A 23,480-nucleotide genomic window follows, 5' to 3' on the forward strand; every position below is an offset into this window, starting at 1 on the left:
ACTCATGACCACACCACCTAAACAATTTATCTTCTGCCAATGGTCAAGAATTGTTTAAACTTACCAGTTTTGTCAATCATATTAACTGTAACAACACTGACTACATCCAGTGCCTTTGGGGACTCATTCACTGAGTAAAATGGTGAGTAGAAATTACCTCACTATTCAAATCATTATACTCTCTTTTTTCTTTCTTTTGCAAAGTGTGTGATTGAATTTAAGTAAGGATAACTGTTAGATATAATTCCATTACATAATCAGAGGACCTTTGTATTGGGAGTGCAAAAAGGGAATCTTAGTGTCGTTGGGCTTACTGTCATTCCAGTTAAGGACACAATGCCTTATTAAGTGCCTAGTGAATGATAGAGATAACACTAGAATTCAGAGAAGAAAGCAATAGTCAGGCTTGGATAATGTTGGAAGGCTTCCTAGAAGAGGCAGACCTTGAGACAATCCCTGAAGCAAGGCAGAATTAGACAAGAGAGGAGGGGAGAAGACATTCCACACAAGAATCATCGCTTGGATCTGAAGAACGCTGAAAAGGCAGAAGGTGTAAGGTTTTCTGGAAAGGGAGATAAAATGATTCATCAATAAATACGGATTAAGCACCTACCATTGACCAGTACTGGTAGGTGCTGAAGATACACAAATGAGAGAACCCTGGTCACAGAATGGTGATTGGAACCACCCCAGGAATCATCCAGTCAACTGACACAAATATGTAAGCATATACCATAAGCTATCTGATGGGTACAACATATGACTAAAATTCTTCTTCAGTCAACTGATGAATAGATAAGCAAAATGTAGCATATCCACAGAGCAGAATATTATCTAGTGGTAAAAGAGAATGATGCACTGATACATGCTACAACAGTGAGACAAGCCAGTCATAGAAAGCCAAATATGATTCCATTTACCTGAAATGTCTGGAAAAGGCAAATATATAGACACAGAAAGTAGCTTAGTGGTTACCAGGGGGTAAAGGGAAAGAAGAATAGGGAGTGATAGCTTAATGAGTACAGGTTTCTTTTTGTAATAGCCAGTGCTGATGATTGCATACCTTTGTGAATACACTCAAAATCACTGAATTCAACACTTAAAAGTGGTGGAAATTTATGGTATGTGAATTATATTTTAAAAGAAAAAAAAAAAAGGAAAGAAAGACAAAGGTTCTACAGGACAGAGCAGGAAATAATTTTGCCTGGAAAGACTGGTGAAGTCTTCCCAGAGGAGGCAAGAGATCTGAATGTCAAAGGATAAAGACAGCTTTCCTTAAGAAGGGAGTGATGAAGTCATTCAGGGAGAGGGAATGACATATACAGAAGTACAGTTTCCTAGCACTAGAGATTGGGCGTACTAAATGAGGAAAATCACAAGAGACGAGAAGAAGACAGGCCAGATCTTGATCCATCAGTGTCCTGAGGACCTTGTTGAGGAGACTGAACTTTGTCCTATACAAGGATTGCCAAATATGTGGCACTTGGCAACACTTTCCTGTCTGCACCTCTGGCAGACATAACTATTATGCCACTGGGGCCTTCTCTGCTGAGCTCAGAAGTGGACTCAATATCTATCTCCATACAATCAATCCTCCCCACAGTCCAGGCGCCCCCAGTGGGAGTCACTAAAGGATCTCAAGCAGGGAAGTGGCATCATCTGAATCCCCAAATTAAAAAGAACACTGGTGGCTAAGTGAAGGCAAAATTGGGTAGGAAGCTGTTGAAACAGGCTGGACAAAAGGTGATGAGATCCTGAACTATGGTAGTGGAAATAAGAAAGGAGAAAAAAAGGAAACATTAGAGACAAGGAGGTAAAACCAGTAAGACTTCAGGAGCCAAATGGAGCCCCTTGAGGGCAGCTTTGCTCACCACTACCTCCCAGCATCCACCACAGTATTTGGTATGCTGGAAGGGTTCCATAGATATCAACCAAATTATTGTTTTTTTTCCTACATTCTCTCCCTGAACCTTCACAATAATACCATGAAGAAAAAAATGTTATCCCCATTTCACTGATAAGGCATCTAAGATTTAGAGAGGTTAAGTGATCTGTCCCAAATATACCCAGCTAGAGAGTGGTAGAACTCAATCCCAACCCAGACTTCTAACTCCAGACTCCAAGCTCTTATCCATGGCCCAGGTTTCCAGCTTGAACAATGAAGCAGGTAATATTGTTAATGACGAAATGCCAGAAATGGCTGGAAAATGGAGGCGGGTCAGAAATACAGGCTTGGGTGTTCTTGCCACATTCAGAGAGCTGAAGCCTCAAATATGGAAGATACTCAGGGAGTGTATGTAGTGGGGAAAGGGTAGTCAAGGATGAGTCAAACCATGAAGGAATGGAGTTTGCACAGTAAGTCAGAGAGGCAGGGAAAGAACCAAGCAGGGGAGTATGCAATCAGGAAAGACATCAGCAAGGCAACCATGATCAAGATTCAAATGCTACAAAAATTTCAGATGCATTAGATAGAGGGGAAACCACAGAGAAAGACAGCATTTAGGAAAGGGATTCTAAAAGAGGTTGAAGGCTGCCTGGTGTTTTCTAAACCTGCCAGGACAAGAGTCTGGGGAGGCTATTTAAAATACATAGACCGCCAACAGTTATCTTGTGCAAGTGATTCAGTCTCTTTGAGCCTCTTGTTATCTCCTCTTTAATCTGGGAACAACAGCATCAACTTCATAGTGTTATTGTGAGGACTGTATTAATACATGCTTGAAAAGAGGCCCCCTCCCCTCCCAGATGATTATGACACTATCTGAAAATTGATTTTTAGGAAATCCAACTACAGGAACAACAGAAGGATTTTTAACTGGAGATAGAAATGGATGACAGGCAACGCTTTTAGAAAGACTGTGAAAATGAGAGAAGAAAGGAAGGAAAATCAGCCATCATAATCCAGGACTAGACCTGGAGGGCCTGGGCTAAGACGAAGGCAAAGAAACCAGAAAGAATGGAGCAGGGGTGAGGCATTACCAAGAAGAACTCACAGGACGGAAAAGGAAAAATTATTTATGGACCCGAGGCTTGAAGTCTGGGTGACTGCAAAAACAATGGCATACCCTTCATCAAAATCAGGAAGAACAGAAGGATAGCTGGTTTGGTGGGGAGAAGTGAAAAAAATCCATGCAAGATATTTGTTAAGTATTAAAAAATAAGCATAAAAGAGCCAACTGGCAGCAATCATATTTTGGACAGGAAAGCAGTACCAGTTAAGAATATAGGCTCTGGGATGAGATGGCGTGGGTCTGAGTCCCAGCATTGCCACTTTCTATCTAAGGGAGACTTAAGAAGTTTCCTAATTTCTCTAAACCTAGATTTCTTCATTTATAAAAGAAGAACAACAGTACATATCTCATATAAATTTTTCTAATTAAGTGAAAAAATGAGTACATTGCCTAACACATGCAAGTTAGCTTTCAATTAATGTTGGGGATAACCTTTAGCTACTCCGTGATGACAGTACATAGTATGACCAGCTATGCTTTGGAGAAGCTAAATTACCCAAAAAGTCAGAAAAATCTTCCTAACTCTGAGACAGGACAGGACAGCTGAGTATTCTTTGAATTTTGACATCAAGGAATTGGTACCTGAATTAGTACCACTTCACAAGCTAGGCCTTCTTCATGCTTGACTATGTAGTCATCACATCCTTAGAACACTTGGGTTTAAAAATATTTCTGTAAATGTTTTTAACTTGAAGCAAAGTTTACTTTAGCTCAGACACTTATTCAATCAGTATTTATTGCAAAACTATTAGTACAAAGAATTGTTCTAGACACTGTAGGATGCAAAATTACACACAGTGTTAATGTGGTACCTACACTCAAGAAGATTACATTAGAAGGCAAGAAAAACTTACACACACAAATAGCTTAAGTACCAGGCCTACTGGGAAACGTCACTGATGCACTGCCAGTCATGCAAGTCAGGAGAGGGAGGACTCACTTCCAATGTGGATGAAGCTGTCACCTAAACTTAGTCTAGATAGATGGTCAAAATTTCAACTTGCCAGAACATAGGTTCAGGGGAAATAACTGAACAGGACATCCAAAGGAAACAATGTGACTATAGATACAAAGCTGTAAAGGGCCAAAGCTGTGTTCTGGGAAGAACCAGGAGTCAGGACTAGCCATGAGATACCTGGCCCTACACTGAGGACAAATGAGAAGGAAGAACCAGCCACAGAATGAAGCCTGGATTTCCCAGGAGAAGAGACAAGGTGGAGGAAGCCAGAAACTTGTTTGGGAGCAGAATGGTGAATATGGTTCCACATAGGCTAACTAGGACATTTCTAAAACCATCCTCTCACAGCTGATACTTTTAAAGCTAAAGGACTTCAGATTCTAATCCAGCCCTACCATCCTTCTGACTGAGGACACAAAGACCAAGAGAGGTGACTGAATCACCCAAGCCATGAAGTTAGTGGTGACACTGAGTGCAGTCTTGGTCTGCAGACTCAGTTCAGGGCACTTTGCACTCGTCTCCAAGATGAGACAAACATGCCCAAAAGCCAGGATGACATGTAGGTTTGTTGCTTAGTAAAGGAACCAGCATTATAGAATGGAGTCACTTGGATAGCCTGAAGTGGTGGGAGTAAAAGAGCTAGATTTCTGCAGGTCAGACTACAGAGGGAACAGAAGAGGAAAAAACAAACAAACCTGGGTTACATCCACATCTGGTGGGGGGGGGGGAAGGGGTTTTAAAAAGGCACCTGAGCTGAAAGGCAGGCAGAGACTCAGGATACGGCAGAATCTTAGAAACCAAGGTCAGCGTCTCCTACTCAGCTGACACGTATGCTTTCAATAAATAGCTGCTAAACGAATAGACGGATGAATGAAGAAAGTAAAGACAAAAAATTACCCACATAAACAAAGCAGGGTGCTGAGCGCTTCATGTGGGAGTAGATGAGATAACCTCAAAACCACCCTATGAGGTAGCATTGTCATCACTATATTTCAAGATGAGAAAACAAGTTTAAAAACTGCTCAAGTTAAACAGCAGGTATCACAGCCCGGATTAAAAATCAAGTTCTCACTGTTAAGGAAACGTTAAATTTTATTAGGGTAGAAAATGGCAAGGTAATGATACTTAAGAAATAAAATGTTATTAGTTAGAGACACACTCAGCAACAATGTTTAAGATTTAGCTTTAAAGTATGCCAAAAGCAGCAGAAAATTGGGAAGGACAATTGAAAGAAAAAAATTGGAGAAATGCCCAGTCATTACTAAAATTGGGTGATAGGTACACAGGGTTCATTATACTATACTCCTTGCTGTTGTATATGCTTGAAATTTTCCATAATAAAAAAATCTACCCACGCACAGCTTCCTTCTATGTAAAGATGGTGGGGAATGGGGAATTAGTCAAAACAAAAGAAAACAAACATAAAGAAAAAATCTTTGTTAGGTTAACAAGGAATTCACCTCAGAGATAGTATTCAGGAGAAAAACAGGACCAGAAGCCAGACTACAAAGTATTAGGAGCTACAGATAAAGCAGGTGGTGAGGAAATAGCAGTAAAGCTGCATTTTAGATGAAAGAGGGCTAGGGTAGCATGAGAGGCTCAGAGCTAAGTAAAATCCTACCCTGCATGCAGATAAAAACAAAAAGGGGAGAGAGGGAGGACAGGAAGATGCTAGGAAGATAATTGTGTAGTCAATTAATTAACTGATCAACCTATCTATTGAATAAAAATGTGAAAAGATGCTCCTCCTCCTCAAGGAAATGTAAATAAAAATTATCTATGCTTCTATTGGCAAAGATTAAAATTACTGATAATGTTCAGTGCTAGAGAAGAAATATAAACTGATACAATCATTTGAAAGTTATGTGGTAATATCTAGCAAAATTTTAAACATGCATAACCTTTGACACAGAAATTTCACTTGTAGGAATTTATCCTAAGAAGTATACAAAGTACAGAAAGCTGTATACAGTGTATACAAAGAGGTACACAGATATGTATACAAGGATCCTTGTAACTGCAAATAGAAACAAATGCCTATCACCAGGGGACTAGGAAAATTGATACAAATATATAATACTATATAACTATTACAAGTTACAATAGATATGTGTCCTAAACTTGGGGAAATGCCCAATATAAAAGCATTAAAGAAAAAGAGAAAATTACAGAAAAGTAGATATACTGTGATTCCATTTCTGTAAAATGGAATTACTTTATCCTACACACATACAGACTAATAAACACATACATGTTAGTATACATAGCAGGAAAAAAGTGTAGATAAATATAAATCAAATTTAGAATAGCAGTTAACATTGACGTATGGGATTATAGGTTTCTTACCTTATTTAAAAATGCCAGAATTTTACTGTGCTCATGTAAATTTTACCTACATAATCAGGGGGGAAAAAAGTCAAAAAGTTAAGGACTTTCCAAAAGCAAGAGACTCTGAGTGATGAAAGTGTCATGATAGAAAGGAAAAGGAGAAAAATTAGGGAGCATAAACCCTGAAGTGAGGTCGCTGGTCAAGAATAAGGGAGATGGGGGCAGGTCTGGGGCTTGAGGGAAAAACGAGCCTTGGGAAATGGGCAAGAAGCTGCTGTGGAAAACGGGACCATGAGAATACAACACAAGAGCATCCAGATGGGCAGTGAGAGCTCAGCTCAAGTGAGGCAGAGGGAACTGCAGACAACCAAAGCAGCCCATTTTCCTGACTCCTCAGAAACACTGGGCAGCCTAGGGGCAGTGAAAGAAGCTAGGAGAGAGAATTCACGGATAGCAACTGGCAGAGCAGAGGACAAAGTCAGGCAGATTCTCAGACCTGGGGAAGGTAGCACTGAAACTATGGACCATGGCAAGCCAGCATCCAAACCAAGGTGGGGGAGGTGGGTGAAACAGTGGAGAAGAGAAAGGTAGAGAGAAGGGGTGGGGGAGACAGTGACACTGGAAGACACAATGAGAACAAAAAGCCTGAGCTCAATCCAGGATCGCACCTAAAAGATTCCTTCCCAAACTTCCATATTTTTCTTCCAATTTCTATACTTCATCACATTAAGAGAAAGACCCCAATTTGTGTCACTGGGTATCAAGTGCAAAACCATCTCCATCTGGTTCTGGGTTTTTCTCATGAACATTGAGGGATCTATGTGGAAGGTGGGGGCTCCCTCCAAGGATCCTCCCCCATCCAGCTCTTTCAGAGTTACTTGGCTACTTCTTGTGTGGCACTACCTTCTTTGTGTGAATCCTCTACTGGCCGGAAGCCTGGAATAAGGGGCGACTGTCACCCTAAAGTGAAATACTAACAGTATGTCATAAGGACATTAAAAAGGCCCCTAAACTTAGAAACCTCGCATCAAGTCCCAGCTTTTCTTTTTATTGGCTTTGTGCACTTGAAAGCAAGCCACTTTCCTTTTTTGTGTTTGCCTCTTCATCTATAAAATGGGGATATCTGCCTCACAGGGTTGTTGGAAGGATGCAGTAAATATACATGAGAGTGTTTTATAAACTATAATATCATACATATGCAAGGCATACTTATGATAGTAAAGCAGATATTTTTCAATTCTATCTATATATAACTTTCATCAATGGTGCTATAAAATCATGAGTAGGTGCTAGTACCTTCAATGCGTCTACACTGGCTGAAACTATCCATGTTTTTATTGCTTTTAACCTATATTATAACAATTTCCTTCTTAAAATTTCAACACTGCTCACAAAATGTCTTCAATTTAACAGTTGCTTGCCATATTTAAAGTGCCTTATGCTTTGTCTCAGTTTTCCTTTTTATCTCATGTCAATTTTTATCTTTAATCTAACTACAGTTATTTTTCAAGCTTTGGCCTTTTCTGCAGTCTGTTATGTTTGTCACCTGCATGAAAGAATAACTGCATTACGTAGGCTCCAATAAGCTGGCCAGTGGGATTCCTATGTGGTCTGATCAACCATGAAAATTAAATCAAAGTAATTTAGATAGTATACTCTCAAGTTATTTTACCACTAAGAAGAACCAAGAGAGTGACTAAATGAATTGGCACAATTCCATTACTTCCAGGTTAACTCAGAACATATAGCTTCCTAACAAAGAATTAATATATCAGTTTCAGTGTTAGTACAGTATTAGGCTAAGCAAAGACCTAATACAGATAATTTCATAATCACTGAGTTCAAATTCCTAAATAAAGTTTGGGCAAATGATTTTATATCCTGAATATAGTGACATTGAGCTCAGCTACGTCTTCAAAAGGTCCATCAGCTGACAAAAGTCACAATATCCTAGTGTTAAGTCCATTACCCACTCCCTGGCTGGACAGCAGTTGTCTGGAGACCTTGTAGCTCAAACTGATTAGTCACTGTTCTTCACACATGAGGACAAAGTGCTCAAAGCAGTAAGTGGCCAACGAAAGATCTAGATAATACCCATGAAGAACTGTCACGTTCTCTTCCAAGGGAAACTTCTGCAAGACCCAAAGAGAACAAGTAATAGCTCCCCAGCATCACACCATGAACATATGGAATAAGCAACAAAATTTTCAGCTAAATAAACTATTGCTTATAGTAACTTGGAAATACAAAGGTAGAGGCACTGCTTCAGCCAGGATCAGACACAGCCATGAAGTCAGAACTCTCATCACGTAACCATTCCACATCATTTTGTATGCAGAGGACATTCATTTCTTCACTTGACATTTACTGAGTAGCTATTTCTGTGTCAGAAATGGTTAGGTACTGGGATATAAAGTTAATCAAGACTGGATCCTGCCCTCAAATAGATGTAGGAATGGAAAACACACGAAAATACCCGAAGTTAAAAGTATAGTGATTATGAAAGAAGTTTTCACAGATTGTAATAGCCATACAAAGAAAAGGCATTCAGCTTAATTTGGAAAAAATCAAGGAAGACCTTTAAGTGATAGTGGTGCCTGAATTCCTAGTGAATTCAAGTCCAAGAGTCAAACAAACACTAGAATGGGGAGAAAAATTAGCAGGAGAAATAGTTTGAGGATGCTGGGACCTTCAAGGAGCTCACTATAACTAGAGCTTCAGGTAACAGAAGAATTATGGCAAGAGAGACTAGAAAGGAAGAAAGCAGAAGCCAGGTCATAAACATCCTTGTGAGATGCTGAAGTAGATACATATCAGGATCTAGATGTTCATGTATTTTGAGGCCAGAGGAATATTATTTACTTTTAACTGGAGTTAAAGACCACCCAGAATGGAGGGGGGATTTGGCTAAGGAAGACTAGAAGAGATTTAGGGCCAGTTATTTTGAATCATTTCTGTCTGGCTCATACTTATTTTTCTCTTGACTTTTTTTCCCCCTCTCACAGGGAAAAAATAAAACTGAACAATTCTATAACAAATCCTGTGAACCTTCTGTTCATCAAAAACATTTCTGAACAGAGTGCTATATTCTATCAAACTAGCCCAAATTAGAGAAAGATGACAAATCTCTCCAGTATCTGGAGCCTTCTAGGTAAAAAGACCAAAGTCAGATATCTGATACCAACAGAAGAAAGCTAGAGAAACATCCTGATCAGGGGCTACACAGGACATGACGCTGCTTGGCACATGTTAGCACTCTGTCTATAGAAATGCCCACTGTTCCCAAAACAAGGACATGCCAAACAGCTACCTCCTGGCTTCCCCACAGAAACTGCCAGGAAAAAAACCTACCAGTGCCAGGAATGACCTTGGACTTTATAGTGTGGACTCGCCTACCAGTACTGGATAAAGACTATCTCAACAATTCTGTCACCTTCCAGGGTGCCAACAGGTGTAGACAGAGGGCTGCCTTCCTCACCACACAAGGAAACTGAACCTCTCTTCCATGCATAGCACCCAGCTACACTCCTACTACTACTACTACTGAGAATAGTACCCCCTACTTAATGATATACACCAACTACTACTAACAGCAAGCACTGACCACCCATGAAGCATTAGGCACTCATCTCCAGTCCTCACTACAACCTGCAGAAGTTATATTAGCCTCATTTTACAGATTGAAAAAAATTAAATTAAAAAACAGAGCTCGGGGGCGAGGGTAGTGTATAGTTCAGCAGTAGAGTGCATTCTTAGCATGCACGAGGTCCTGGGTTCAATGTCCAGTATCTCCATTAATAAATAAATAAATAAATAAAACTCATTTCCACGCCCCCCCCCAAAAACACCAAAAAAGGAAGGAAGGAAGGAAAGAAGGAAGAAAGGAAGGAAAAAAGGTTCAGAGAGGTTAACAGTTTACTCAGGCCAAAAAGCAAGCAAGAGGTAGAGATGAGATGACTCCAAAGACCATGCTCTTTCCATTATATTTAGACATCTTAGAATTTTTCCAAAGAAATCAAATACTCTAAGTCTTCTTTCCAAGAGTTTCTGAAGTTGATCCATCTGACAAAGAGGCAGTCAAAAACATTTTTCAGCAATTACTTTGCCTTCTAAACAACTATTTGCTTTATTTAAGCAGTTTTTATTTGATTTGATCAAGTGAATATTCCAGATGGAAACAGATACTTCAAAGAATTTATTTATTATCTAAATGCCTTGATTTTAAATCTTATCTTTTTTTTTTTTTTGGCCAAAATACATACACAGGGAGATAGAGAAGAGAGCCAAGACAGAATTTCATTTAACTAGATCAGAATGGAGATTAACAAAGCCAAAAAGCATTAAAATACAATTTATGCAGTAAAAATTAAGAGGCAAGGAATTTCAAGTAGATTGAGCCTTACCTCAACCTTATTCCTCCTGTTCTAGGAGACAGCACTCCAAGCCATCAGCAGACACTCCCAGCCTACATACAGTGAACCAGACAAAGGAGGGTAAGCAACGCCTTCAGTCTCCCAAAACCACAGTGGGAAGGAAAGTGTGATGGCTTCCTGGGGAACCTAAGCACATACACAGGATTTGTAAATCACTACTCATTCATACACACACAGAAACAAACTACCTTGTGTTTGTCTACAGGTGTATTTAAAGTTAACAGATTTATCTAAATAAAACAATACAAAAACAATCTCATACCACTGTGAACTTTTTCCATGGAAATATATGAAGATAATCAATTGTCACTAGTCAAAATCAATACTTTATAAAAACTTCATTCAACAGCTTTACTGATTAAATGCTTGCCTGAATCACTTCTTTCCTCACAGAACTATAGCCACTTGTGAAATATGAACTACTACTATTAAAACATCAAAAACATGACCATTGTGGAGGTGCCTAATACAATGCCTGGCATAATTCAATAGATAGTGGTTTATGAAACAATGAATTACGTAAGATAGAAAACTTACAAGAAAGAAAGACAGAGAAAGAATACAGTTCAACGGGAATATATGATTTTTTAAAAATTAAGGGAAAAAACAATCCCCAGAACTATCAGTATAACTACAAATAGAATTAACCTCAAATCTCACCTGAAAATTTATACTCCAGTATACTCCAACTAGGCAATATACTTCCTAACACTCTACTGTCTGGAGTTTGCACACTGCCTTTCAAGGATACAGATGAGACACAGTGTACAGACCAAATTTACTGAAGAAAGACAACACTTCTAGTGAAAATAATGTCCTGGGAGAGCTAAAATGCCAGTCACTAAGATGTAAGAGATTTAATGTAATGACTTCATGGTAGTAGGAGAAAATGAAGTTTCATGGATTTAGGGATATAAAGAACTTTTTACAACATACACTGTTTTCACATCCTTCTCTAGAGTTGCATACATTAAAAGAGTGACATACAAATTAGTAAAAACAGGCTCTTAAATTAATTTAGATTTATAAAAATTGGACTGAAAATCCCTAGAATTTACATATATTATGGTGTCTAAATTTGTCTGTCATCACAAACAATAGCCATACTGCTAAAAAGAAAGTATGAGTCACAATTCAAAAACAAATGAGGAAAAAAACGAACAGAGGAAAGCTTTGGCTCCAAATACCATGAAGAAATTCTTAAAATTATTGTCAATGACAGCTACCATTCTGACTGGGAGTAAGAAGGAATGGTCTACACTGTCTTCTATTCGGGAGCAAACTTAATTCAGCCCCCAAATGCCCCTTTCAGCTCCATTTGCCTCAGTGCCAACAGTCAGCCACATCCACTAGCAAAGGCAGGGAATTCTAACAAATCTGAGTCACCCCTTCCCCCGCAGCAAGAGGTCATTCTCTGTAAGAAAGCCCACTCTGCAATGGTCCCTTGTTCATCTCACAAGCTGCCACTGCCGTGGCCCACAAAAGGCGAATTCCCCAACCTCAGCAGCCTCCTCTATAGTCTCCCAATTCACAATTCTAGCTTCATCCTAATGCCAACGTAGCCAACACTGCTCACCGTGACACTCTTGTGACAAGTTCCCTGCCTGAGAAGCACTCAACGCCAGGATGCATCTGGGCCCTGGAGAATCCAGCTCTTTGCTCAACTCCCCTGTGCCCAGTTGAGCTACTGCCTTTCCAGGAACTAATCACCAGCTACCTCATAGAAGCTAAACTCTCAATGCCCCTTCTTCCCAGCCAGACCCCAGTCAGCTAAGTTCACAAACCTCGGGACGTGGAGATGGGGGGATAGGGCGGAGAAAACGCATCTCGATTTGTCTTAGGGACCAGGCACACTGAGGCCCCTAGAGTTCCAAAAGCTAAGCCACCCCCTCCCCATCCACCCCGCTATGGTCAGTCGCCAGGACGCCTGGATCAAATGCTAAGAGCGCACGCCGCTAGAGTTAAGTCTCCGAGCCCCTATGACTTCCTTTCCTGGGTACAAAAATCCAAAATACCAAGCCAACGAGGCCCCGAGTGGAGGCCAAGACCCCCGCCAAGCCTCCGGCCACTGGAGTTTCCCAGGTCGGATCCAGCCCCTCAAGGCCCGGGCTGCCGGGACCGACTAGCTGCCCCAGGCCGCTGAGCGCCAGGGGCCCGGGCCGCGTCCGTACTCGGCCCCCATTGTTGCGGGTCCCGGCGGCCCGAGCCGGGAGCCGGGGGCCGGCACCCACACTCACCTCCCGCGCCGCGGCTCCAGGCCGCGACGGGCCGGGCAGGGCCAAGTGACTGAGCGTTCCGCTGCGCCCGCCTGGGCAGTGCCTCCGGCCGCGGCGGCGAAGGTGGAGAAAAGCAGCCGGCCAGGCCCGGGCGCCGCAGGCTGCCTCCGGCTGAGCGTCGGTCTTCTCCGGCGGCGGCGCTCGCAGCCTCCGCTGGCGGTCCGCGCCAGAAAGCGTCCCCCTCCCGGCCCGCGCGCCCGGCCTCCCGGACGGGAACACGCGCCGCCGACAGGAAAGTTCCGCTGAGAACCTAGCGGAGGCCCCTCTTAACCCGCGCGGGGTGGACCGCGATTCCTCACTGAACGGAGCCGTCTTTGGTATAGAGAACTGTTTCAAGAGTGAACGAAAAATGGAAATTTCAGGTTAGAAACCTGGGAATGGTTTTAGTGGTGGGTCTGACGGAATGGGTTTGCACCCCGCTAGCCACCAGAGAGGAACGCTGGCTAGTTGATGCTTCAGTTGTGATCCTCGGTTCGTTCTCATTCCTCACTTGGGGATAACTTCGGTGGCTTGTTAAGATTGAATGAGATGATGTAAATGTCAGGAGCAGAGATATGGGGCTCAACATTGGGGATCGGTAATTGCTGATGCTGCCAATGATGATTGCTACTACTACTATCGCCTCCTAGAGAGGTTGTGCGCAGCCCTGAAGGACCCCTGAAATTGATAAGCACCATGTAACCCTCGGTTTTCTTTCTTCCACCACAACCTCCTGCCCGTTTCCTGTGGACTAAAGCCTGAAAAGAAGCAAGGACAAGAAAGGGCTTTCTTGATCACTGACACTCGGGGAGGTTAAGGATGCAGGTTCTCCTCCCTCAAGTTGGGAATTACTGCCATGTGGGCTCCAGGTAAGAAAAAGAGAGATTGTGTCAGCTCTCTCCACTACAGCCCCAGGTTCCCTTCTTCCTCTTCTTCCTCCTCCCCCTCTTCCCAAGAAATGAACACTGATAAGATGATGAAAAATTTCTAAAAGTGGATTTTGTTCTTCTCATAAAATCATGATTAAAAAAATCCTTTCTCCTTCCCATTTCCTTTTTCGTTTGGGCCATCACACCTCTAGAGATCAGTTCCTTTTCGAGCAAATTAGGTTATAAAAACACAAGTGTGTATTCCCAAACTATTGATGGCAATTTAGATCTGCAGAAAGTGCTCCAAAAGTATCATAGCTTTCACATGTCCTCAAGCTTTCCATTCCCACTTGGCCCCTTGGCCTCTGAGATTTAGGAAATTCTCCCTTGATACCCTTCTCCCTTGTCTGGAGAGACTTTCCAGAAAGGGTCTGGTATCAGTCACTTGAACCTAAATTAATTTTTGTAGCTGTATCACACATGGATTTCCATTTAGATTACCTTCTGGAAGTAAGGAAAAGGCTCTGCTGGCTAAAGGCATTTTTGTAACCATCTGGAAACAGCAGGCTCATAGGTTAGAAAGCAGCATGCTCAAAACATCTGGAGGCTCTCTATTCCCTCATGTAAGGGATTTCATCCTACGATCTAAAGGGACAAAGATGCTCCCAAAGCTGATTCACTTTTCTCAGAATCCCAAGATCAGACCAGCACTCTTACCCCTCCCTGCTGCAGGCCTTGCATTTTCCCCAATTGGCCTCTTAGCTTGGACCACCTATGTGACACATAAAGCAGATTTCAACGCTCAAATGTTGAAGTGAGTTCAAGTGAGAGCCCTAAAGATGACCAAAGGGTGGAAAAAGAGACCAGTAGAACTGGGCAGAAACTTGAGAGTCTTAGTGTTTATTCCTCTCCACTCTCCAAAAAGACCCCATACACAACCATCTAAGACACCGACACTTACCTTCCTCCTCTGTCACTGAGCTTGGAGCAACAAGGGCCAGGGCTGGCTCCCCTGGTGATGGAAGTGCCTTCCATTTCCTCCTCCCAAGATGCCATTGCCCTTCTGTGACATTACTGCTTCTTTGCCCTCCAGGAGCTTCCCTGACAACTTGGATGATGTTATGCCCTCACCATCGCCTTTGGAGATAACGCTACCCCCAATTCACTTGTAAGAAAATGGGTTCTGTTGGGGGGGGCGGTATTCCCTAGAGTGACACACACACAGCTGCCTATTGATGGCTCTGCCTTCAAGTTAGGTTTAAAAATCTAAGGTCTTCCTGCTGGGATTAGATGAGACTCACCAGCGACTTGTTAATCAGAAACTAGAACTAGGTCTTCTTCATCACTGTGAACTCACACCTGTGAAAACACCCACTTCCTTTCACCTGTTTCATCTACTCCTTACTCTATGAAAGCCATCTCAGTCCTTTTTCCACCAGCCATGCTTCCAAGCCATCTCCTTTTCTGGATGCCAAAGCCATGATCACTCTGAAACAGGTTCCAAGGTGACAGAGTTGTTTTTCTTTCTTCAAAAAACATTCTTGGAATGTTTTTTAAACTTTCTGCTTGTACACAACTTCTCTTCTACTGGATTATAATCTCTGGGAGGCTTTTAAAAGTCCACCCCAATGTTTAAGGAAGGACTGGCAAAATTGCTACACTATACAATTCTCCATTCAGGAATTACATACTGGGTACCTACCTTGCACCAGGCACTGTGCTGGATGCTGGGGGATATTAATAAGACATGCAAGCATAAATGTAAGCATTTTGGGGTATTGGTGCATTTAATCTTCACATTGACATTATGAGGTATGTACAAGTACTATCCCACTTTAAAGATGGAAAAAATTGAAGCCGGGATATAAGTAGGGGGTGGGGTTTGAGCATAGAATACTCTTATAACGATGCACTGAAGTGAATCAAAATTTATATTCAAAGTTGAGCTTGAACGATTCTGGTCTGTAAAGTGTAATTAATAAAAACCTGTCCCATGTGGATGTTCAGATATTTGTTGTCCTCACACTGTATTTCAGATGTTAATCTAGCACTGAACAAGAGATACAGGTCTCTGCCCTAAAGTCGCTTACTTTCTAAACAGGGGAGACAAATAATATAAAATAATTTCAAATTCTAATAAGTGCTGAAAAGAACATAAACCAGAGACCTATATAGGAGAGAGGCTGTCAAGAGAGGGAGGCATTGGGTAAGACCACCCTGATGAGGTGACCTTTGAGCTGAAATCTGAATGCCAAGAGGAGCATGTGAAAACTCAGGGAAGGAGAAATCTAGGCAAAAGGACCAGAGCTCAGAAGTGGCATGGGGTGGAGTAAGAACCCCCAAATGACTACCCTGGAGAGTGGAAAAGTACTTGTAGTTTTGCTCCCAGATTGCATGGTCCTGAAGGAATCACTACTTTCAGGGCTGATCCTGGGAGGATGAGAAAGATACAGCCATCAACTCCTAGGGAAGCAGCCCAGATTACTGTCGTACCTGATAAATGACCATGCATATTTGCCAAGTCAATAGACAGATGCCGTAGAAACAGTTGCTTTAAAAAAAGTCCTACAGGAAATAATTCCATTGTCTCCAAGATGGAGTTCCATCAGCTTCCTCAAAGAAGCCCTCCATGACCACCTACCCAATTTAAGCAGCTGCCCAGTCATCATGATATCACCCTATTTTCTCTACCCACAGAGAACTTAATGCTATCCAATATTTTTATTTATCTTTTAGCACCTCTCTCCCTTTATAAGATTGTGAGGCCAAGGCAAAAGGATCTTGTCAGTCTTATCAGGATCACCAAGACCGAGGACAGCCACAGAAGAGTTCAATAAATATGCTTAACAAACAAAAATATGTGTTGTGCCCATCCTTGAAGCAGGCCTGTGAGGCACTGGGAATGAAAGGGGAGGGGTGGGGATCCCTTGGAGCTTTTGGCAAACCAGGTAAATCTCATATGATTGTGATAATTCAGAGTGAGGTCATTTCTCCAAGGATGGTACAAATCACAGGTCATGGGAAAATGGAAAGGGAGAACTCCCATGCACAAGGTGAAAGTGTACTGCAATAGAAGAAGACTCGCTAAAAAAGGGCCTTTAAAGATGAGGAGGATAGCAGAACAGCATGGGAAAGGGCATGAATATAGGAAAGACAAGATAGAGGTAGTACTAGCTGGACTTCAGGGTTTAGCTGTGCAGGCTGGGATGGTCAGGGTCATTCCTGGCTTCTCAGTGTAACTCCTGACAGCTCAGTCAGTGGCCACTCCCTGATCACTTTAGAGCCAAAGTTTTGGTGACTCAGGTTCCATTTAACCAACCCTATTGGGCTGGGTGGGAAATGTGAGGGGCCCTGGGCCATGGCTCCAAGGCCATGAGAATCTGCCCACCCTCACCACATGTGGATACTCCCAGAGGCAGGGTTAGCTTTCATGATAAAAAAAAAATATTCAGCAAACTGGGAAAGAAAGAAACTTCCTTAACATTATAAAGTGTATTTACAAAAAATCCACAGCTAAAACTGTACTCAATGGTGAAATGCTGAAAGCTTTGAAAGCTTTCTACTTAAGACCAGGAACAAGATAAGGATGTCTGCTTCCTCCACTGCTATTTAACCATTGCACTGGAAGGTCTAGCCAGAGCAATTAGGCAAGAAAAAGATGAAGGCCATCAAAATCAGCCTTTTGATGGCTAAAAAAAAAAGTTTAAACACTCAACAAACTAGGAGTAGAAGGAGACTACCTCAACACAATAAAGGCCATATATGAAAAGCATGGCTAATATCATATTCAACGATGAAACGTGAAACTTTTTTATATAAGATCAGGAATAAGACAAGAGTGCCCACATTCATCACTCCTATTCAACACAGTACTGGAAGTCCTAGCTAGAGCAGTTAGGCAAGAAACAGAAATAAGACATCAAAATTGAAAAAGAAGTAAAATGATTTCTGTTCACAGATGACATGATCATATATGCAGAAAACTCTAAAGATACCACATCAAAAAAAAAAAACCTAATAAATGAAGCCAACAAAGTTGCAGGATACAAAACCCACACAAAAATCAGTTATGTAGTCATACACTAATACTGAACAATATGAAAAGGAAATTAAGAAAACAATTCCATTTACATGAGCATCAAAAGGAATAAAATACTTGGTAACAAACTTAACCAGAGAGAAAAGACTAGTACATACACAAAAAACTATAAAATGTTGCTAACAAAATTCAAGAAGATACAAATAAACAGAAAGACATTCTGTGTGCATGGATTGTTAAAATATTAGTGCTGCCCAAAGCAATCTACAAATTTGATACAATCCCTATCAAATCCCAACATTTTTGCAGAAATAGAAAAATTCATCATAAAGTTCATATGGAGTCTCAAAATAGCCAAAACCATCTTGAAAAAAAAAGTGAAGCTGGAAGACTCATACTTCCTGATTTCAAAACTTAATACAAAGCTGTAGTCATCAAAACAGTATGGTATGGGTATAAAGACTGTCATGGAATAGAATAGCAAGCCCAGAAATAAACCCTTACATGCATAGTCAAATGATTTTTGATAAGGATGTCAAGATCATCCAGTGGGGAAAGGACAGTCTTTTCAAAAAATTGTGCTGGAAAAATTGGATATCCACACACAAAAGAATGAAATTAGACCCTTACCTTACACCATACACAAAAATGAACTCAAAGTGGATTAAAGACCTAATGTAAAAATCTAAAACTATAAAACTCTTAGAAGAAAACATAGGGGAAAAGCTTCCTAACATTGGATTTGGCAATGATTTCTGAGATAAAAAAAAAAAACAAACCATAGAAAATTACAAGTGTTAGTGAGGATACAGGGAAATTAGAACCCTTGTGTTTTGCTGATGGAAATGTAATATGGTGAAGCCACAGTGGAAAACTGATGATGACAAGACCCAGCAATTTCACTTTAACATATATATATACCTAAAAGAATCAAAACCAAGGACTCAAACAGATACTGATATATATACCTAAAAGAATCAAAACCAAGGACTCAAACAGATACTGATACATTGTAACATTATTCACAATAGCCAAAGTGGAAGAAACCCAAATATTCATCAACAGATGAATAAAAAAACAAAATGTGGTATATCCATACAATGAAATGGTATTTATTCATAAAAAAGAATGAAACACACACACACACACACACACATATATATACATATATATATATATATATACTATAACATGTACTAACACAGTGAAAACAATATGCTAAGTGAAAGAAACCAGACATAAAAGGTCACACATTGTATGATTCTATTTATATGAAATATGCAAAAAAGGCAAATCCATAGAGACAGAAAGCAAGTTGGTAGTTGCCATGGGCTGAAGGAGGGGAAGGGAAGACAATGGAGAATAACTGCTTAATAGGTATGAGGTTTCATTTTCAGGTGATGAAAATTGGAATTAGATAGAAGTGAATGTCCTAAATGCCACTGAGTTGTACACTGAAAATGGTTAATTTTCTGTTATATGAATTTTACCTCAACTTAAAGAAACTGAAGGAAGAGTTGAGTTACATGAGTTCTCATGGCTGGTAACTGGTAGAGTCAGAATTTAAACCCAGATCTACATTCAAATACATATTTATATATGTATGGTGCACAGTGAGAAGACAAAGCATTTACTAATCCAGAGGCAAATGATTGTTATGCTGGTGCTTCCCTGAGAGCAGGGTTCAATAAGGGAGGGGGGATGATGCCTCCCACATGGCAGGTGTTCAATACATGTTTTTCTGAGTAGAGGAAGAAGAATAACATTTATATATCCTGAGGTCTGGAGAGAACTTGGAGTATCTGGGAAGGGTTGACACTCCCTCCATGCAGTGTAGGGTTCTTCCTCAGGGATGGTGTGGGGGCAACTGCTTTTACAGGCAATGTGACCTTGGGGAAATCACTTAACCTCCCTGAGATGGGTTCTTCATCTGTAAAATGTGAATAACGTGTGTGCAATGGTGAGCAAGAAATGGGGAAACGGCTATAAACACTCTTTGAAAGTACTAAGTCTATGTGCAGGTTTATTTAGTTCACAGAAAATTTGGCTAACATCTTTGCTGTTTTAAGTCAATTCCATGATCTTCTCCTAGAGAAGATTATAAGCTCTTACTATGTAAGATTGGCTGGGATTCCCCAGACTCACCAGCACTTTTGCAATTATCTTGGTTATAGCATCTACCTCATTCTTACTGGAACTGTGTCTGACTCTTCTAGCTGGGACCACATTGGTTCCTCTCAGTAGCCTCAAAGTCTAGTACAGGACTGGGTTCCATGAACACGTACTGAATAGAATATTAAAGTTGTCCACAGCCCCCATTTTCCACGAGGGGATTCAGTTTCATTGAAAAAAAAAAAGAACCCTGGGGATTTGTTATACAAAGATGAAAAGCATGCAGCCCCTGAGGCTCCTGAGGGATACAGGCACACAAACATAATTATAATACAGTCTTAACTCCTGTGAGAACCAACTATCGGCAGGGCTTCAGAGGAAGAAACATTTGGTTCAGACACTCCAGTAGTTAAATCCTCCCTTCAGCTACTCCTCAGTCATTTCCAGGCCTTACCTACTCCCATAGCATCACTCAATGTGTTGTTAATCTTTGGGTGCTCAGTAATGTGTGGTTGGACCAATTCAGGTCAGAGGGCCACCATTACTTCTTGCTAAACCTCTACTCCCAGTTAGTAAACTTACTGTGCTTTAATGCCTGGCCCAAATGTCATCTCTTCTGCAATGCCTCTATGAACCTGAAGACCAGTCCTTTTTCTGTGCTTTCTTGGCACTTCGGTCCACAAATACTTATTGGGCATATTCTGTTTCAGCCCTGTAGATAGAGTTATCCAATTTGGCCTCTGTATTAAGAGCTTGTGTCAACTGAGGGAGGCAGAGCAACTAAAGGCAGTTACACCACTACAAGAGGGAAACACAGGGTAAATACCTTAAGGGTTGCAGGAGACACTTTTGGGGTCTACTAAGTCCATACTCCCCTTTACAAAACTGCACACCCACTCAGGAGTAAAGCCTATAAAACATGTTTGTGCTATGGGTCAGTTCCCTAGCAGTAGCTGATTGGCCCAGGGAGAATACCTAATTACAGATGGGCCAACTGGATTTTATAGCCCTAAAATTTGGAGTCAAGTTCGAAGATGCAGAGAGCTATGAAATAAGTCAGAGGCCACTGGGCTGAGAGTCCCAGACGAGGAAGGGAAAAAAGTACCAGGGTCCCTGCCTGTGGAGTCCAAAAATTACCCCCACTTCGCTCTTTATAATCAGGTCTTTGTTTTGCTTAAAGGAGCTTCAGCGGCTTTGGATATCATCACAACAGCCCTAGTTCAGACAGATTGGCTAGGCAGGCTCCCAACTCATATCGGGGTGAAAGGAAGGAGAAAATAGGCAAGCCAGGTTTGGGAGCAGGAGTGGGAGTTGGGTGAAGGGTGGACAAGAAGATTCTGAGTATAGGTAAAGGTCAAGAGGCCAAGAACTGCATGAGTAAGTTACAAAGAAGCAGGGCTGGGAGCTTTTAGAAATGCAGACATTCGGGCCCAACCCAACCTACCACAATAGAGCTCAAGAGGCTCTCTCCAATGCAGAGCCTGCTGAGTTGTCACGGCTGGTCCTTCTCCTTTTCTTTTGTCTTGTTCTTTACCCACGTTAATCTTTCAGAGACCAGTGGAATTTTAAGCCCTTCAGCACCAAAATTTCTAAATGGAGATCTCTGGATTTCAGGATCAGGTCAAGAGCTGAATATGTCTGCAGACTTTGATGTGTATGGACAGTTTCCTGGGGAGAGGACTCATAGCAAGGTAAGGACCTAGAAGATAAACAAAACAGAGAACAGAAAAACAGAGAAAATTAATGAAACCAAAAGTTGATTCTTTGAAAGATCAATAAAATTGACAACCCTTTAGCTAGTCTGACCATGGGAAAAAAAAGATTCTAATAACCAAAATCAGAAAATGAAAGTGGGAATATTACTACTGATTCTACAGAAATAAAAAGGACTATAAGAGATTACTATGAATAATTGTATATGAACCACTTGGCTAACCTAAATGAAGTGGATAACTTCCTAGAAACACAAAACCTACCAAGACTAAATCATGAATATAAAATATGAATAGACCTATAACTAGTAAGAAGATTAATCAGCCATCAAAAATCTCCAACAAAGAAAGGCCCTGGACCTGACAGCTTCTTGGGTGATTACTACCAAACATTTAAAGAACTAACACCAAGACTTTCTAAACTTTTCAAACAAAACAAATTGAAGAAGAGAGAACACCTGCTAACTCATTCTGTGAGGTCAGGATTACCCTGATACCAAAGTTAGATGAAGATACTGTAAGAAAAGAAAACTACATACCACTATCCCTTATGAACACTGATGCAAAAATCCTCAACAAAATACTAGCAAACTGAATTTAGTAGCATGTTAAGAGGATTATATGCCACAACCAAGTGCAATTTACTCCTGGAATGCAAGGATGTTTATCACATGAAAATTGATCAATGTAATAACATCATGTTAATAGAATGAAGGGGGAAAAACACTTGGTCATCTCAATTGAGGCAGAAAAGGCATTTGACAAAATTCAACACTTTTTCATGATAAAAATGCTCAATAAACTAGGAACAGAAGGAAACTACTTCAACATAATAAAAGCCATAAATGAAAAACCCACAGCAAAATTCCTACTTAATGGTAAAAGTCTGAAAGCTGTTCCTCTAACATGAGGAACAGGGTAAGGATGCCTGCTTTGCCACTTCAGTACTGGAATTTCTAACCAGAGCAATTAGGCAAGAAAAAGAAATTAAAGACATTCAAATAGGAAAGAAGTAAAATAATCACTGTTCACAGATAATAGGACCTTATATGTAGGAAATACTGAAGTTTCCACATCAAAAAAGCTGTCAGAACTAATAAATGAATTCAGCAAACCAGGTAGATACAAACTCAATACACCACTGTGTATGTCTGTTACGGAAATGACAGGCCAGCCAAGAAACAAGCACCACTCGGAGGGCTGGAGTACTCAGATTTATTACGCCGGCGGGCTCAGAGGGGCTTCTGCTCCGAAGCTCTGAGCACCTCCAAGACGTGCACATGAGGTTTTACAGGGTTAATTACAAGTATGGGGCTATTAGCCAATAAGGTTCAAACAACAAAAAGCAAGGAATCAGTACACTGGAGCTTATCAATTTGGAACAGATCACGTTACTGACACTTGTTGAGCTTGGATTTACGAGTTAGCTTGTTAGCCCAGTAAACTGACACTAAACTTCAGATTTATGAGTTAGCCCAGCAGAACTTAGATCAGTAAACTGACACTTATCACACTTAGATTTGTGACTTAGCTCGTTAGCTCAGCTGGGCTTTTCCTTCACATGTCTATACATTCATAATGAAGTAAACAGAATAACAAAGGTTGCCAAGAATGTGGAGAAATTGGAACCCTTGTGCATTGTTGGTGGGACTGTAAAATGGTAACTACTGCTATGGAAAACAGTATGGCAGTTGCTCAAAAAATTAAGAATGGAATTATCATATGATTTAGCAATTCCACTGCTGAGTAAGTACTTCAAAGAACTG

At 41.0% G+C, this 23,480-nt stretch overlaps 1 protein-coding gene and 1 long non-coding RNA gene across 7 annotated transcripts in view; one reads left to right on the forward strand and one right to left on the reverse strand.

The window, feature by feature from the left end:
* Window positions 1–23,480, reverse strand: part of RAD54L2 (RAD54 like 2) — a 106,907-nt gene that overhangs the window by 72,677 nt on the left and 10,750 nt on the right. For 4 of the 6 annotated variants that reach the window (XM_074344794.1, XM_074344793.1, XM_074344796.1 and 1 more), the window contains one exon: window positions 21,447–21,701. The gene's annotated coding sequence lies outside the window, so the exon portion shown is untranslated. Of the gene's footprint in view, window positions 1–10,697; window positions 10,854–12,964; window positions 13,154–21,446; window positions 21,702–23,480 lie in introns of those variants that run through there. The other 2 variants (XM_074344797.1, XM_074344792.1) reach the window with 2 other exon arrangements.
* Window positions 13,210–19,354, forward strand: LOC105080208 (uncharacterized). Its single transcript, XR_836331.3, has 4 exons — window positions 13,210–13,365; window positions 13,740–13,851; window positions 14,945–15,019; window positions 16,588–19,354. It is a non-coding gene; the product is annotated as an uncharacterized LOC105080208 (long non-coding RNA).

Source organism: Camelus bactrianus, chromosome 17 (assembly GCF_048773025.1).
Source record: "Camelus bactrianus isolate YW-2024 breed Bactrian camel chromosome 17, ASM4877302v1, whole genome shotgun sequence".
Taxonomy (NCBI): Eukaryota; Metazoa; Chordata; class Mammalia; order Artiodactyla; family Camelidae; genus Camelus; species Camelus bactrianus.